This window comes from Centroberyx affinis, unplaced genomic scaffold (genome assembly GCF_046629955.1).
Source record: "Centroberyx affinis isolate AG114_WGS23_722 - 3 ecotype Tasmania unplaced genomic scaffold, CSIRO-AGI_Caff_v1 ptg000996l_1, whole genome shotgun sequence".
Lineage (NCBI taxonomy): Eukaryota > Metazoa > Chordata > Actinopteri > Beryciformes > Berycidae > Centroberyx > Centroberyx affinis.
The window spans coordinates 1-15,443 of record NW_027279561.1 but is presented as its reverse complement, the minus strand read 5'-3'; positions in this window follow the sequence as shown (position 1 = coordinate 15,443).

Below are 15,443 nucleotides of genomic sequence, written 5' to 3'. Positions count from 1 at the left end.
TTGCAGCATTATTGTGTGAAACACGTGCATTTAAGTAGGTATCGTGTGACACAAACCAGTCAATGGCGATCCGATATGTCAGTAAGGGATTATTTTGTTCATTTAAACACACATTTAAAGCATGGATGGATTAGTGAACGGGCCAGTGCAGGCCCAGGGCCCCAAGAGCTCAGGGGGGCCCCTAAGCCAGAGCCTGATACATGATGATGATGTCACTACTTCAACTGTCAACTTTACATTTACTGCCCTGCAGTCAAAGGGCTTAGTCATTTATATCAACACCAAAGCCCTAAAATTCCCCCTATAATAGTTATTTATTATTATTTATTTTATATTTGAAGGTGTCAACATGGCTCTGTCACAGTGAGTGTTCCCCTCAGTTTATCTATAGTGCTTTAGCAGTAAAGCACTGCATTTTTGCCCAAAGGCCTCATAATGTAAAGTTATGGTTTATGAAAACCCCAAAATGTTGTTTTCCGCTCCTGATCTGTCAGTAGGACCTACTAACTCATATACCATGCAGCTACTGTGTGGCCATACAGTAGATTTTAGGGCATTGCAGGCAATCAGAGGCATTTTGCACTTTAAAATATGTTTTTTAGGCCTAGAATAATATGTGTTTATTTAGTTTTCTCTCCCATAAGTGCGATAACAAGAAAAGATAATCTGCATAGCAATATACGCAATGGGAGCATGCAATAGTTTTTTATGTTCATCTCACTTTTGTATTTAAAAAAATATTTTGAATATGAATTTGAATCGGTCTTTAATAGTCTAGTATCCTACATATGTTGTCATAATCTTTCAAAAAACATAAGTTTTGTGCTCACAAAACCCTCTACAAAAAACGATACAGAAGGGTGGCTCCCTGAGCATCAGTGGAAGCAGTATTATAAAGATAATTTCAGTGCTGATAGATCAGGTTGTATACTTGATGCTAAAGAGAAAAAGTTTGTTGAGTATGTCCCTATTAATATCTCTACAACAGCTTCTTCTTTTTTGGACAAAGTAATTGAAAATAACACGGTAAGCATTAACTAACCCTTAATTAATGTACCCTTATTGTTACCAATATCTCTGCAACAGCTTCTTTTTTTGGACAAAGTAATTGAAAATAACACAACACAGAGGGAAATAGACACTGGACAGCCTGCATTGCTTTGTTTTTACATTTTTTTTTACCTATCTGTATCAATCTTTGTATACAGCCAAAGGGCATTGAGATACAATTTATAAAAAATTTTCAACAAAATCAGATAAACAATATGGCCACCAGCAACAAATGAACTTTACAAGGTGCATGGCCTAACATACAAGGTAACACTTTACAATAAGGGTCACTAAGTTAAGGGTTAGTTAATGCTTATTAAACATTAACTAACCCTTAACTTAGTGACCCTTATTGTAAAGTGTTACCACACAAAACCAGCCATAACTCACTGAACTTTCCAAACAATACAAAACTTGTCACATGTTCAGCAGAGATCATCAAACTTGTCTGCAACATCATTCCAAATCATCTCATTGGGGGCGCCAAAAATGCAATGAATTTGGATCTCCTTGGTCAATGTGCATGCTGCAGCTACAGACGTCAGTCAAAATGACAAGTTTGGCTGTGGTCGTTGCATGTGGGTGTGCCCTACAAAATGTAGCTGAAATTGCTCTAAAATGCAATTTTTTTTAGTGTGTTTCAGTCTTTGATCTGCTCATGTATGTATCTGTATGGTGTGGTTATCTATGTTTCTATGTACTGGCTGTGAAAAGAAATTTCCTGAGGGACAATAAAGACTATATCTATATCTATGACATTGTTTCTAAACTACAATGACCCCAGGTTACATTAATGATGTGTCCAAGTGCATCAGAGGATGTATCCATGAATCATTCCAACCTGGCTAGAGAAATAGCATCCAGGAATAGGCTGGATGACTGCCGCGAACAGAGTGTTGACAGCTCGGAGACGGCAACCGGGCAGGAATGCATGTGCTGAAAGGTCTGCAAGATTCCACGTGACCTGAAGATATACCAGATCAAAACAAAATATTTGGTGAGGGAGAGAGCTCTCCATCAGCAGCCCAAATGAGGAATTCATGGTTTCCTGTGCCAGAGACGTCCTGCTGGTTGGTATAGAATTGAGTACTGGAAGAAGTGGAGGGCACAGGATGCAATTGAACAAGCTGTATTAAGACTGTGTTACAGTATGTGGGTGTTGCCTGTGGCATCCAGACTGGCATTCCTTGGTAGCTTTCTAACAACCCGTCAAGATGGGGACTAAGTCAGATACGATATAATACTGCAAGGTATAAGATTAAATGTGAGATGAGTGTGTAAAAGCGCATTCCAAGAATTCCATGGAGTAAATAGAGTTGAAATGTTCAGTTCCAGAAGAGTTTTGGACCAGCCGCGGGACTCATTGGGATTTTTAACTTTAGCGGTAGCTGCCATAGTACACAACAGAGAACCCCTTCAGTCTCCGACATCAGAAAACGATAGTAAAGGTTGGTGCAATCTCGGAACCCATCGTCTATCGGTCTGACGACGATTAGACTCTGGGGGCAACGGCCAATATTTCCTACCCAGGCCACGCCTCCCAGCGTCGCCCCGACGACGTTGCGCGTCATGCTGAACAGGCCGCCACCCACTCTCCACATGACTCCGCCCTCTGGCCTGGGGTGGTCCTTATCTGGGTCTGAGAGGGAGAGAGAGAGAGTTTTAAGGAGCGTATATTTATAGGTTCACTGATAATGTCTGTAGTAGGATTCCACCGATATATCGGTTCGCCGATATAGATTTTGTCTGATTTTGCCCTCTAGTGGCTATTCAGTCTCCCTCCACTGCCTGTCGGCTTAGCAGTGACTGACCTCAGTTTGTAGTCACGCAATCTCGGAACCCATCGTTTATCGGTCTGACGATGATTAGGGGGGCAACGGCCAATATTTTGGGGTTTCTGGTGTAACCAGCGGACATCCGGGCCAAGACTTCTGTGCGCCGGTCATTGTATACAGTCTGATTAGCAACTTGAGACGCGAGAGTCAAATGTTTCTCCACACAGTACACAAACATTGATACTTTTTGTAGGTGTTTTAGGTCCAGACGACATTTTGGATAATCTCTATAAACAAATATCTGCATATGAGACGTCGTCTCTCAACTCCAACTCCATTCTCGCGAGGAAATATTTGTTTTTAAATACCTTAAACTTTGTTGCCACAGGGAGTTAGATTGCAGACTCTCAAGCGGAAGACCCGAGTTCGATTCCTGGCAGGGACGCTTCCACAAAAACGTCGTGGGGCTGTTAGACTCTTAGGTGGCTTTCACACCAGCATCGTTTGGTCCGGACTTTAGGACCTTTTTGCTAAGTTCGGATAATTTGGTGTGACTGGTGTGAACGCGCCATGCGGACTCGGGTGCGTACCAAAATCTTGCAAAAGGTTACATTATCATTTTGGTGTGAACGCAACTAAAGTCCGAACCAAAGAAAGGAAATTACGATAAAAAAATAAATACAGTAGCAGTACCGGTGGTGGTACCTGTTTTAGGAGCTTGAAGTACTGGCTCTGTTCATTTTATAACCAAAGTTTTCCAACTGGGTGGTGTTTGGACCTTCGGGCCAATCACAGTGCTTAAAAACAGAAAACTCCGCTCAACCGGGAACAAACGCACTAAACAAACGCACAGTCAAATGACAGACAGACAGACAGTTTAACCTGAGCTGTTTCTATTCCAAACAGAGTTTCACAGCATGACGTTTTATTCCCTTTGTACATTAGGTTGATTGCTGTGGACGTTAATGTGCTGCGGTCCATTGCCGTTTTCACTAGGCTGGTGTAGGGGTCCCACAATAGCGAGTCATTCCTATGTTCCCAGGGTCCTCTGTTCCCAGGGTCCTATGTTCCCAGGGTCCTCTGTTCCCAGGATCATATGTTCCCAGGGTCCTATGTTCCCCAGTTCTAGGGTTAGGGTTAGGGTTAGAGACCTTCAAAATCAAAAAAAATTATAACCATTGGTTTTGTTTTGTTTATATAGCTGTTTTGAAGCCTTGTTCCAATAAAAAAAACTGGATAATATTTATGAAATATTTTAACTTGAAACGGGTCAAATTTGACTCTTGAACACAATAGGAGGGTTAATGTGTGTAAACAGAATATTGAACTGGGGAACATAGGACCCTGGGAACATAGGACCCTGGGAACATAGGACCTTGGGAACTTAGGACCCTGGGAACATAGGACCCTGGGAACATAGGACCCTGGGAACATAGCAACTAGTAGCTATTAGCTACGCCATTGCTATGCTGTAGGTGCCTATGGTGGTATGAGCATTTATGGTTCTGCGACTGTGATTCTGCACATAGACCACTGAAACGCCAGACAGTGGCATGCTTTGTTAACACAGAAGTATAACAGAAGAAGTAGTAGTGTTTACATTCTCTTAAACTCATGTTCTAGGATATTTCTTACCAAAAAATTCTGTGACATCTGGTAGTCTTTATAATTCGGAGATGCGGTGTCCTACAAATGAATACATTGGCAAATCTCCTCCGCTAGTCACTCTTTGATCTGCTGGATACAGGTAGGAAGAAATACAAAGTGGCCAATCACAGTTTTTGCAGTCTTGCATCGCCCTATGCGCAGTTACATTTTTAAACAAATCCACAAGTAAAGCCTGCCAGACACATATCCCTCCGCCACTGCAGCAAAAACGAGAGCCAGAAGAACGCCACTGTCTCCAAAAATAACTGCTGACAGAAAGCTCAGTTTTTTTTTGTTTTTTTTCAAGATAACATACTGGTATGATTATACTGTGTCATGTCTGAAGAAGAGCTCATGCTTGAAACATTACATGTGGTGGTAATAAACATCATTGGAGCAATTTCTAGTGTGCAGACTCTATCTTGTATTAATTGGCTGTCCCTTCTGTCCAGCACCTAGTTTTAGTTTGGATGTGCGTGCTTTCTTGTATCTTTATGATTATACCGTGAGCGTTGTATTTTGCAAAACAACGTTTATCATAGTTTTCAAAGACTGTCACGGATGCCCCTAGGATGCAGTAGAGATGGGAGGGGGTAGTCAGTTGTTACCGGACAGATGGAGCAGGTGGCTAGTGAAGTTATGGTTTCTACTAATAGGGATCATGACGTAAAACAAGTTATTTGGGCCCAGGGTTCAAAATACCGAACTATCCCTTTAATTCAATCACCTGCAGGCTGGAGAGGTGGGTTGGATTACATACCGTATTTCCTCTAATAGTCGCAATTAAAAGCCGGGTCTCCGATAATAGCCGGGCCGTGGTCAACATGAACAAATAAAGGCCGGCTCCAAATACAGGCCGGGGAAATAAACAAAGGAAAAAACAACATTGGACACCGGTAAACTCCTGGTGCCTGTTATATAATGTAACTGTAGTTTGTAGTAACATACAAGTGCCACAAGATGGCAGTATGCCACAAGATGGCTCGGCCGGCGGAAGTCTCTGGAGCATACCATCGGCGATTACCCTAATTATCGGTAATGCATTGCAGTAACAAAAAAACGGCTACCTAACGAACCCCAACAGAAGCAGATCAGAAAACAAGGAGGCTTCGTACTAAAATATGAGCAAATATACTTATCAAACAGAGGGAATTAGAAATAAAGGCCTGTCTCTAATATAAGCCTGCAGTTGAGGTAAATAAAGGCCCAGGCCAATATTAGAGGAAATTGGGTAGATTAAAATCACCCCCTGCACCTATTCTATCCTAAGGCGTCCCACAGGGGTCAGTTTTAAACTCTATTCTTTTCTCATCATAAACGCCTGCTCGGTAGGACATAATACGCCATCACAATATCCATTCTGTTTGCAGATGACACAGCTTTACTCACCTATCAGACCTAACGACACGATTGCCCTCTAAACTGTCTTGCAATGAAAGCTCACAGAGAAGAGGATTTGCTTTCCTGATAGTGAGGAACTTTGACTTTGAGAGAGGACATGGAAACAGAGGAAGAGTGTGTGTGTGTGTGCACGCTCATGTGAAGGACGGTCTATTTTCAGTCACGCAGAATGTGTGCTATGAGAGGATTGGTGGTCGGCCAGTCACATGTGTGAGTTCCAGGAAGTACTATCCTCATAAAACAATAACTCTCAGCTGATATTATAATAAATAGATTGTTAAGCTCTACTTGGGTTGCTTTCAGTTGACACATGTTGCTCCCTATGACAGGGCTTTTTCAAGACCCCAGTGAAATAGGTGGTAAAAGTTATTGGCTCTATGACAAAAGCAAGTTTTCACTTGGGTAAGACACTTTAATTTCTGTAGGTGGGTCAATGATGTGACTTTTTGGTGTCCACAGTATATTTTTTAATATAAAAAAGGTTTCAATTTTTAGTTTATATTACATATTATGGGTCATCTGTTCTCTACCTATTATGTGAATAAATTACATATTATTAGCAATAGAGACTGATAAGATATTGAGCTCAAAAGACCCAAAATGTCATACCAGATAGCTGTTCACACCTGAAATCTAAATGGAAAAATACTCAAAAAGTGGCAAAAATCCAATGCATTTTAAAATCTAGCCAATAGGCATAATGGTGTGAGGGTGAAAAACCTTTCACCCACTCATTGTAATTACAGTCAATGTCATACCGGATAACCCAGAGATACAGGAGTTATTGTGCCCCACAATGCATTGCGATAGTCATGTGACAAGAAGTTCCATCATAAAAGAGATTCTAATAGACCTCCAGGCACAGAAGAGGGTTCACTAAGTCTCCTAAAATATTGATCGTTTGACCTTTTTTATCACTGGTGCACCTTATGTCATACTGGAAAACACATCAAAAGTGTTTATATATGCATAATATTGTTTTAATTCAAATTTACATTTATAATATTAAAGATGAGTTTAACCTGTTCAAGGTCAAATTGACAAATATCCATAGCTGGCCAAAGAGCTGCCTGTTTATAAAGGTTCAAATGATTTGTCAGTCTGAGAAACTGTTATCCCACAATGTCATTTGTTTTCCGGACTGCCATATGAATAGATTATTTGGGTAACACTTTACAATAAGGGTCACTAAGTTAAGGGTTAGTTAATGCTTAATAAGCATTAACTAACCCTTAATTAACAGTTAACTAATGTGTCTGGTAATCATTTACTAATGGTGTTCATGTTAACTAAGGTATTAATTTATACATTATTTAATAGTTTATAGATGACTATTCAATAATGTATAAATTAATACCTTAGTTAACATGAACACCATTAGCAACTAACCCTTAATTAATGTACCCTTATTGTAAAGTGTTACCGATTACTTTTTTCAGTAACGAGTAGTGTAAGGGATTACAATTTCAAATTCAGTATTACATATTAATCCCATTACTTAAACCTGAACCCCCTTCAACCTTTTCTTTTCTCTCCTTTGAAGTTTTCGAAAGTTTTTTTTTTCAATTCCCTGTTTGTGTTTTTTCCTCATATGTATCTTAAGGACATGCGCGCGCTGGGTTACGACGGCTACTAGCTAAAAAAGCAAAACAAAAGATGAAGGGTGAGGGAGAGACGCAGACTTTGAGTAGCTGGAAGTTTTCCCGTTACTTTGAAGTGATCTCAGTCAAGGATGCAAAGAACATTATCATCTGTTGTAATCTTTGTGTGAGCAGCAAAACACTTTCCACAGCGAGAAACACAACATCCAATTTATCAAAGCATCTAATATGGCAACACAGCAATGTGAAAGTGACATTATAAGGATAACATTGATGGACAATTTGTTATTGAGACTTCTTTCACTTGATTTGTAATTGCATACTTATGTGGACTGATCTAGGCATGCTTCCATTTTCTATGAGATTAATTCCTCCAAATAAAATTGTATAACAAGTTATCAAAAGTGGAGTAAGAGGAGTTGGGAATCTCTGCCAATATAAACTGAGTGAATGGGTGTTGTTGTTCTTCATTCTCTTTTCCTTCCTTCCGCTTGGATTTAAACTCCCATTGGCTATTGCCACAATCACTGTCAGATTTTAGTCTTTGATATAGATTTTTCTTATTTTCACAGATATTGTAACACATGAGCCAGAGTAAAATAAATAAATAAATAAATACATAAAATGCATAGAAATATGCTAGAAATTATCTGGCTTTGGACACATGTAGAAGGTAAACAATAAAACAATCAAGCAACAAAGGTAGGAGAAAGAAAAATAAATAAATAAATAAATAAACACCTAAAATAAAAAAGACAAAAGTAAAGAAAATAAATACAAATTTTAAATATAGCCGCAATTGTGGGGTCCAAGCACAGTTTCGTTTGTCCAAAAAGCATCTACATTTCACATCTACATTTGTTCCAAATAATAGTGACAAATTCAAGGTGTTAAGCAATTGGACTTAATGTCATCATGATTTGACTGACTTTATTGTCCACCTCAGTTGAAATTTGTCTTTGGCTTCTCCCAAAGTACAACAAGAGTACATACATTACACATAGCACAACACACCATTAAAACATACAAATATACAACATACAATAGTGCAAATGGGCAGGTAGCAGCAAATAGGTTATATAAATAATACCAGAGAGCAAATCTTATAAAATACTATAGTAATATTGATGCGTTATGGTTTTGTGGCGCACAGCCGGGGCGCAGTGGAGATGCTGGTGCCAGACGCACAGCCGTCCTCCACAGCTAGCTCTCCACCACTGCAATGAGCTTCTTGGGGTCAACCTTTATATCTTCATATATATTTTCAGTTTTAGTTTTAGTTTTAGAAAGGGTCCGGCTCTTGGAGCTGGCGGCATTAACTGCTGCTGTATGTTGCCACTCAAACTTTATTTCGCTGGTGATGCCCAACTCTGGCTAATGGCTATCCGATCTGCTCAAGATGCATAAAGTGGCTCAGTGTTAATGGGGTATTAGTTATGGCTTAGCACAAGCTTTTTTGTTGGCCCGTGACTTCTGTCAAGTTAATCATTTCATTGCAACCACATTGTTATTCACTATGGCCAAACTTTCCACTAGAAAACATGCCCCTTGTTCATGACTACTGATGACTTCAGAAAGGACTTGCCTGGATTTGAACCCACAACCGTACGCATGAAATACTGATACTTTACCTACTGAGCCAAACACCTGTTACAGGCTTACTGAGGAGAAACTCAAGAAATCTAAAGGGATAAGTATTGTGATACTGCAGCCTAGGATTCACAGTGCTAATAACTTTATAGAACATTGTAGTGCTCTCCATTTACAAATAAAACAATACTGAGGCCCTGTCCACACGTATACGGATATTTTTGAAAATGTAGTATTTTCTCTGCGTTTTGGCCCCCTGCCACACGAAAACGGCGTTTTAGGTCACTGAAAACGGAGCTTTTGGAAAACACCTTCCAGAGTGGAGGTTTTTCAAAACTCAGTTTTCGTGTGTGCGTGTGGACCGGTGAAACGGAGCTTTTGAAAAATGCTGATATCATGACCTCAACTTGCTCATGGCAATTGTTGTTTTATTTGTATTGAGCATGCATCAGGAACGTACGAGCGATGGTGGACCACAAGTTTGTTTACGTGTGGTCAGTACTGTTAGGTTTGATTACATGTTCACAAGTCACCCTTGCTGTACTTCTCTTACTTTACACTTCTGCTTGAAATCCGCGATCCGCCTCGCTTTAGCGCTCAGTTTGTTGCCAAGTAGCGCTGAGTTGTCCTCTTGTAAGAAGTGAGCACGGATCTTATTCGCTCAAGTTGAACTATTTTCCACTCTTTGCATGCGTGAAGAATCGGCGCCCTTCCATAGGAAATAATGGCATTTGAGCAGAAACTGCTCCGCAACGTGAACGCCGCGTTCTTGCGTTCTCGTGAGGAGGGAGAGATTTTCTAAAACACCATTGGTGTGGACAGGAAGTTTTTTGAAAATGGAGGAAGAAAAAATGCGTTTTCAGAAATATCCATATACTGTACGTGTGGACAGGGCCTAAGTCACATGGGACAGAAAACTGCTGCTGCACTGCTCTCTATGGGTTGAAAGGTCTGGCCACAGCCCAATCAGTGATGTCAAATCAGGTATTTAGCCATTGACAGATAATGTCAAACACCTGCTTTGAGTTTTCTGCACTCTATGATTTAGTGTTGATTTACTTTCCATGATACTTCAATATGGTCACAGTTGATTGGGGACTTCAACTCACAACCTTGTGATCCAAAGACGTGTGATTAACCACTCTGCCAACTTCCACTTCCACAACACAAAGGGAAGAGTGATAGGTCACAGGTGCTAGTCCAACCCATATTGGAAGCCTCAGAAAGAATATTATAACTGTATTAGTGCCCCACATTAATCAATTTACACATGGCTTTACAGACATGAGTCCAGACATCATTCCTATTTAGTTTGATGACGCTTGATCAATCTATCTTGAACATAACACATTGTCAGTTTATCAAACTATTTGCAGCTCCACATTTCAATCTACCATGTGCTCAGTTTTCAAGATATCATTATAATTTTTGGGCTGTTTAATAATTAAGGTATGACGATTTAAAAATCAGGTTGTTTTTTTCCTGTAACGTACAGTTTAGGAGGACAACACTGTGGGATCACAGTCAGTTTTTGCTATAAACAGAGGGGGGCGACTTCAGAATCGGGGGTAGGTAAGTGTATGAAAGATTTATGTCACCTCAACCAACATGTCCTGAAAATCTCAACTCTCTAGGACATACGACAGATTTTTTATGAATTTTGACTTTAATACCTTTGAAGATTTGGTTACTATATAATAAACCATGCCCACTTTAATCAATCATGACCAAATTTCATGGACCTAGAACATGTTAACAAAATTTCATAAAAATCTATGCAGTCAATTATATTAACTTTTTGCATTTGTAGCGCCCACTAGTGGTAGATTTCAAAATGCATCTGTGGGTGTGTTCATGGCTAATCAGTTATGGCCAATTTGGTGTTAGGGCATGTTTTGTTAAAAGTTTATTGGTTGATAAAAGCCAAACCATTTGGCCTATCAATAACCTTTATACAACTTTGAAAGAGGACGGTCCCAACATTGTGTTCATTTTGCGTATTTGTGTGCGATCATGGTGACTATTCCCTATGCAGTGTTTGTCATATAGTGTACTACATGGGCAATGACCAAACAAAGTTTCGGACACTACATTAAACATCATTGCCTAAAAAAATGTGCCAGATATTTGTCATGCACCCGGACACGTCCAACATCTCATAAACAAACCAAGCATCATGACAGGTGGTTGAAATGTACTCAGGTATCAATTTTAGAAAGTTTTGAACATTAAATTACAAATAAATTGTTGAAATTCTAATCATGTGCAAATGTGGTTTTGTCAACTAAGGTGCTCCTAATGTGGTAGCAAGCTGTTTTAGTTTGGCAAACAATAAGCTTGTGAGCTAACGTTAGCTAGCTCACAAGCTAGCGACTAGCTACTCTTATTCTTCTGTAAGATGTGATCGCATTGCACTGTGGTATACAGGAGAAATTGTAGGGTACATTGGCTGTTCACTACAATTTGCAGTGCATTGTGGGTAATATATAGTGAACTATATAGTGAATCAAATTAACAGTTGAAAATTTGGACACTAGTACAAAATGGCGGACACACTATATACACTATTTCTGTAATAGGGAATGGTTTCGAACAGAGCTTATGCATAACCTTAAAATGAATCAGTTGCAATCTAGCAACTAATCTAATTGTTTTCAGTTACTTTTCAATGACTTTATCTAAAAAATCCATAGGCTACGCAGATAAACTATTTATTCTGAGTTACCAACAAATTTTGGTAACGTTTTATGTTACCAAAATTACTTGATTTGATTCTTTTAATGCAGTGCATTTTGCTTGTTCTTTTATATGAATTTTATCTTTTTATCTGCCTTCTATTGATGTAAAGCACTTTGAGCTGCATGTTGTGTATGAAAAGTGCTATACAAATAAAGGTTATTATTATTATTATTATTATTATTATTATTATTATTATTATTATTATTTTATTACCATCTATAATCCAATTTAAATGTCTTCAGCCTTCAAACATGTTTGTGAGTAAGTTATCACCCCTTTTTTCACCATGTGAAAAAAGGCTCTAGCTCACTCAATTTCTTCATGAATGATTTCAACTCAATGAATTAATGGATGGATTAATGAATTAAATAATTTAATTAATGAATTATACTACTTTTTTAATGACAACAAATAACGTCAAAGAAAAACATAAGGCTTACCACTGTTGAAACTGTTGTATAAATAGAGGAAAGAAATTGAGTGAGCTAAAGTATAGAATGGACCCCTGCTGGTTTTGTTCAGACGGCCCTCACAGTGGGTGTTAAGTGGACAGCCCATGGTGCGTATTGAGTGGGCTGCCCTTTTGGGGCCACTGCATAACCAACTGTGGGCTGCCAGAGCCCCAACAGCCCACCCACAGCTAGCATGGGGCCAATGATGTTTGCTGGGTCTGCTAATAGTCCATTCTCTACCCTCTCCCACCCCTTTACCCCTTCACCCATCCTCCCTCCATCCCTCCTCCTTTCCTCTCTGCCTTCATCCCTGTATGATGAATTACCCGTTACTATTCAGAATCTGGTCATAGGACAGGGCTTGTTGCCATGACAGCAGGGTTAGATTCCAAGCATATGTTACCACAGAGGAGGGGGCGGGGCTACCTGCAAAGCCCTCCTACCTGTCAAGCCTGCTGGCCTGTCAATCCCAAGTCTTGACCAGGCTCCGAACCTAAAAAGGTCAGTGTATGTGAATGTATGTTTGGGCCTCAGTGTTTAAATAGTGACAGCAGGTGAGAGGCTGTACTCTCTCTCTCTCTTCTTCCTTTCTTCCTGCCTCACTCCAGGGAGCGGCAGATACTGTCCTCCTCCACAACTCTCCAAGGTAAGATAAGTCCACTGACATTACACTGCTGGGCATTAGGGGAGCATTTAACAAGGGGGCTACCATTATGAATGGGGATTAAGCTAGGGTTACACCAGTGGTCAGTCACAGAGAAGTAGCTTAACAGGTGTTAGACAAGTCAGTCTGTCATTCAAGGAAAGGTGCTTTTGCCCTTTATGTCATGCCTACTGCTGTTATTTTGCACACTAATAATGCTGTAATCCAAACTTCTTCACATACTTCCCATTCATACATTCTGAAGTGAAAACTTATTTTTTATATCCTATTCCTCTGTTTTGTATCCCATTACTGTTTGCTGCTGAAACGGCTCAATGTCCCCACTGGGATGATGTGTTCAACTAAAAAGTCTTTCCAGTTGTGCAGCATGCTTTGTTGATTCTGTACCACAATCTCCACCATGGTGGTGTGCTTTCTATTGGACTGTTTAACTGTATACTGAGCATATGCTTTCAACGTGCTCTACGTAGACAGGATTGCCCTTTTAGACTTCAGAGAGTAGGGCCAGTAGCTCTGCAGCAGTGGATTCGATGAAGCTCAAATTATCCCTGTGGGAAAATAGGGCACTGGGTCAATTTCTTTAGAATTTTAATGTTTCACCATCTCACATATTAATTGAACAATTGTATAACAGTGAGGTTGCTGGCTTAATGACACCATATACAGTAGCGTTAAATTAATGGGCATCCACTGTCTGCCTGGAATACACTGATTTGTCAAGACTCAAACCACTGTAGAACAAGGTGACTGATGAGCTGTAGTTGCTGGTAGTAACCAAGTTGTAGCTACCAAGTATGGAGGGTTTTAAGGGCCAAAACTAAATATATAAATACATAAATAATTATATAATTAAATGCTTAAATAAATGAATAAATAAATAATTATATAATAAAATGCTTAAATAAATGAATAAATAAATAATTATGTGATTTAATGCTTAATTGTCACCATAAATAAATAAAACACAAATTAAATGAGACATTAAATATATAAATGTTAATTTTATTTATGTATTGATTGATTGATTGATTTATTTATTAATTCATTTATATATATATTTATATATTTACACATTTGTATATTTATGTATTCATCCGTATAATTAATTAATTAATTTACTTATTCATTTATTCACACATTTATTTATCGATTTATAATTTTATTTATTTATATATACTTTCATTTATCCGTAGTGTAACTTGCTGCAGCAAAATAAATAAATCTGTCAACTTCATCGATTTAAGCATTAAATTATATAATTATTATTATATATAATTATTTATTTATTCATTTATTTAAGCATTTTATTATATAATTATATATTTATTCATTTATTTAAGCATTTAATTATATTATGTATTTATATATTTAGTTTTGGCCCTTAAAACCATTCATAACCAAGAAGCCAGGATGTAGGTATTAAATTTCAAGTAAATTTAGTCTCAGCCTGGGTTCATTAAAACATATCAGTACATCATTTAGGGTTGTGATCGCTAGATTGAGACGCATTACATTAGCTCAGCGGTTGTTCAATGTTTTCAGTTGTAACCCTAGGATTATTACAACATACTAGCTCTCCTGCCATGTGGACTCAATCAGAAAACTTGATGTGTGCTTGGTTTTGAACCTGTCGTTTAATAAACCTGCTGTCGGGGACCCGCCCACTCCCCCTTGGACTATTGTAACAGATGAGTCAGCTGTAGGCCAAGGTCACAGAGGAGCCCTCATGACTGCTGAGTTTTGCCAAGTAGCCGTGATCAGGATCTGTCTGCCACTGAGACTTTGACACTATCTATCTATGGGGCTCTGACAGCCTGGAATGATGGCAGACATGTGGGGATCAGAGAGGAAAAGGGAGAGGCAGGACATTTATTACATAACATGGCTCTGTGGAGGTCCGGGAGTGGCCATCCTTTTGTATTTTGTGGTAACCAAGAATGAACTCATGCACATTACATGCTATTTTTTGTATATGATATATGAATCATGCGCTTGCATTGCATAAACACTCTGCAAATCCATATAAAAGTCTATCTGTTATACCTTAAGCCTTATTCAACTAAATAAATCTTTATTCAAAATAAGCCAATGCAATACACCAAATTCAACGGTAACACTTTACAATAAGGGTCACTAAGTTAAGGGTTAGTTAATGCTTATTAAGCATTAACTAACCCTTAATTAACCCTTAGTTAACTAATGTGTAATTTAATGTGTAATTTACTAATGGTGTTCATGTTAACTAAGGTATTAATTTATACATTATTTGATAGTTTATAAAGATGACTATTAAATCATATATAAATTAATACCTTAGTTAACATGAACACCATTAGTAAATGATTACCAGACACATTAGTTAACTGTTAATTAAGGGTTAGTTAATGCTTATTAAGCATTAACTAACCCTTAACTTAGTGACCCTTATTGTAAAGTGTTACCAATTCAACTAATTATAGCAAGTAGCTGAAAAAAGCTAAATTGAGCACATGCTTGAAAAAACGTGCATGGGGAGCCATTGTGG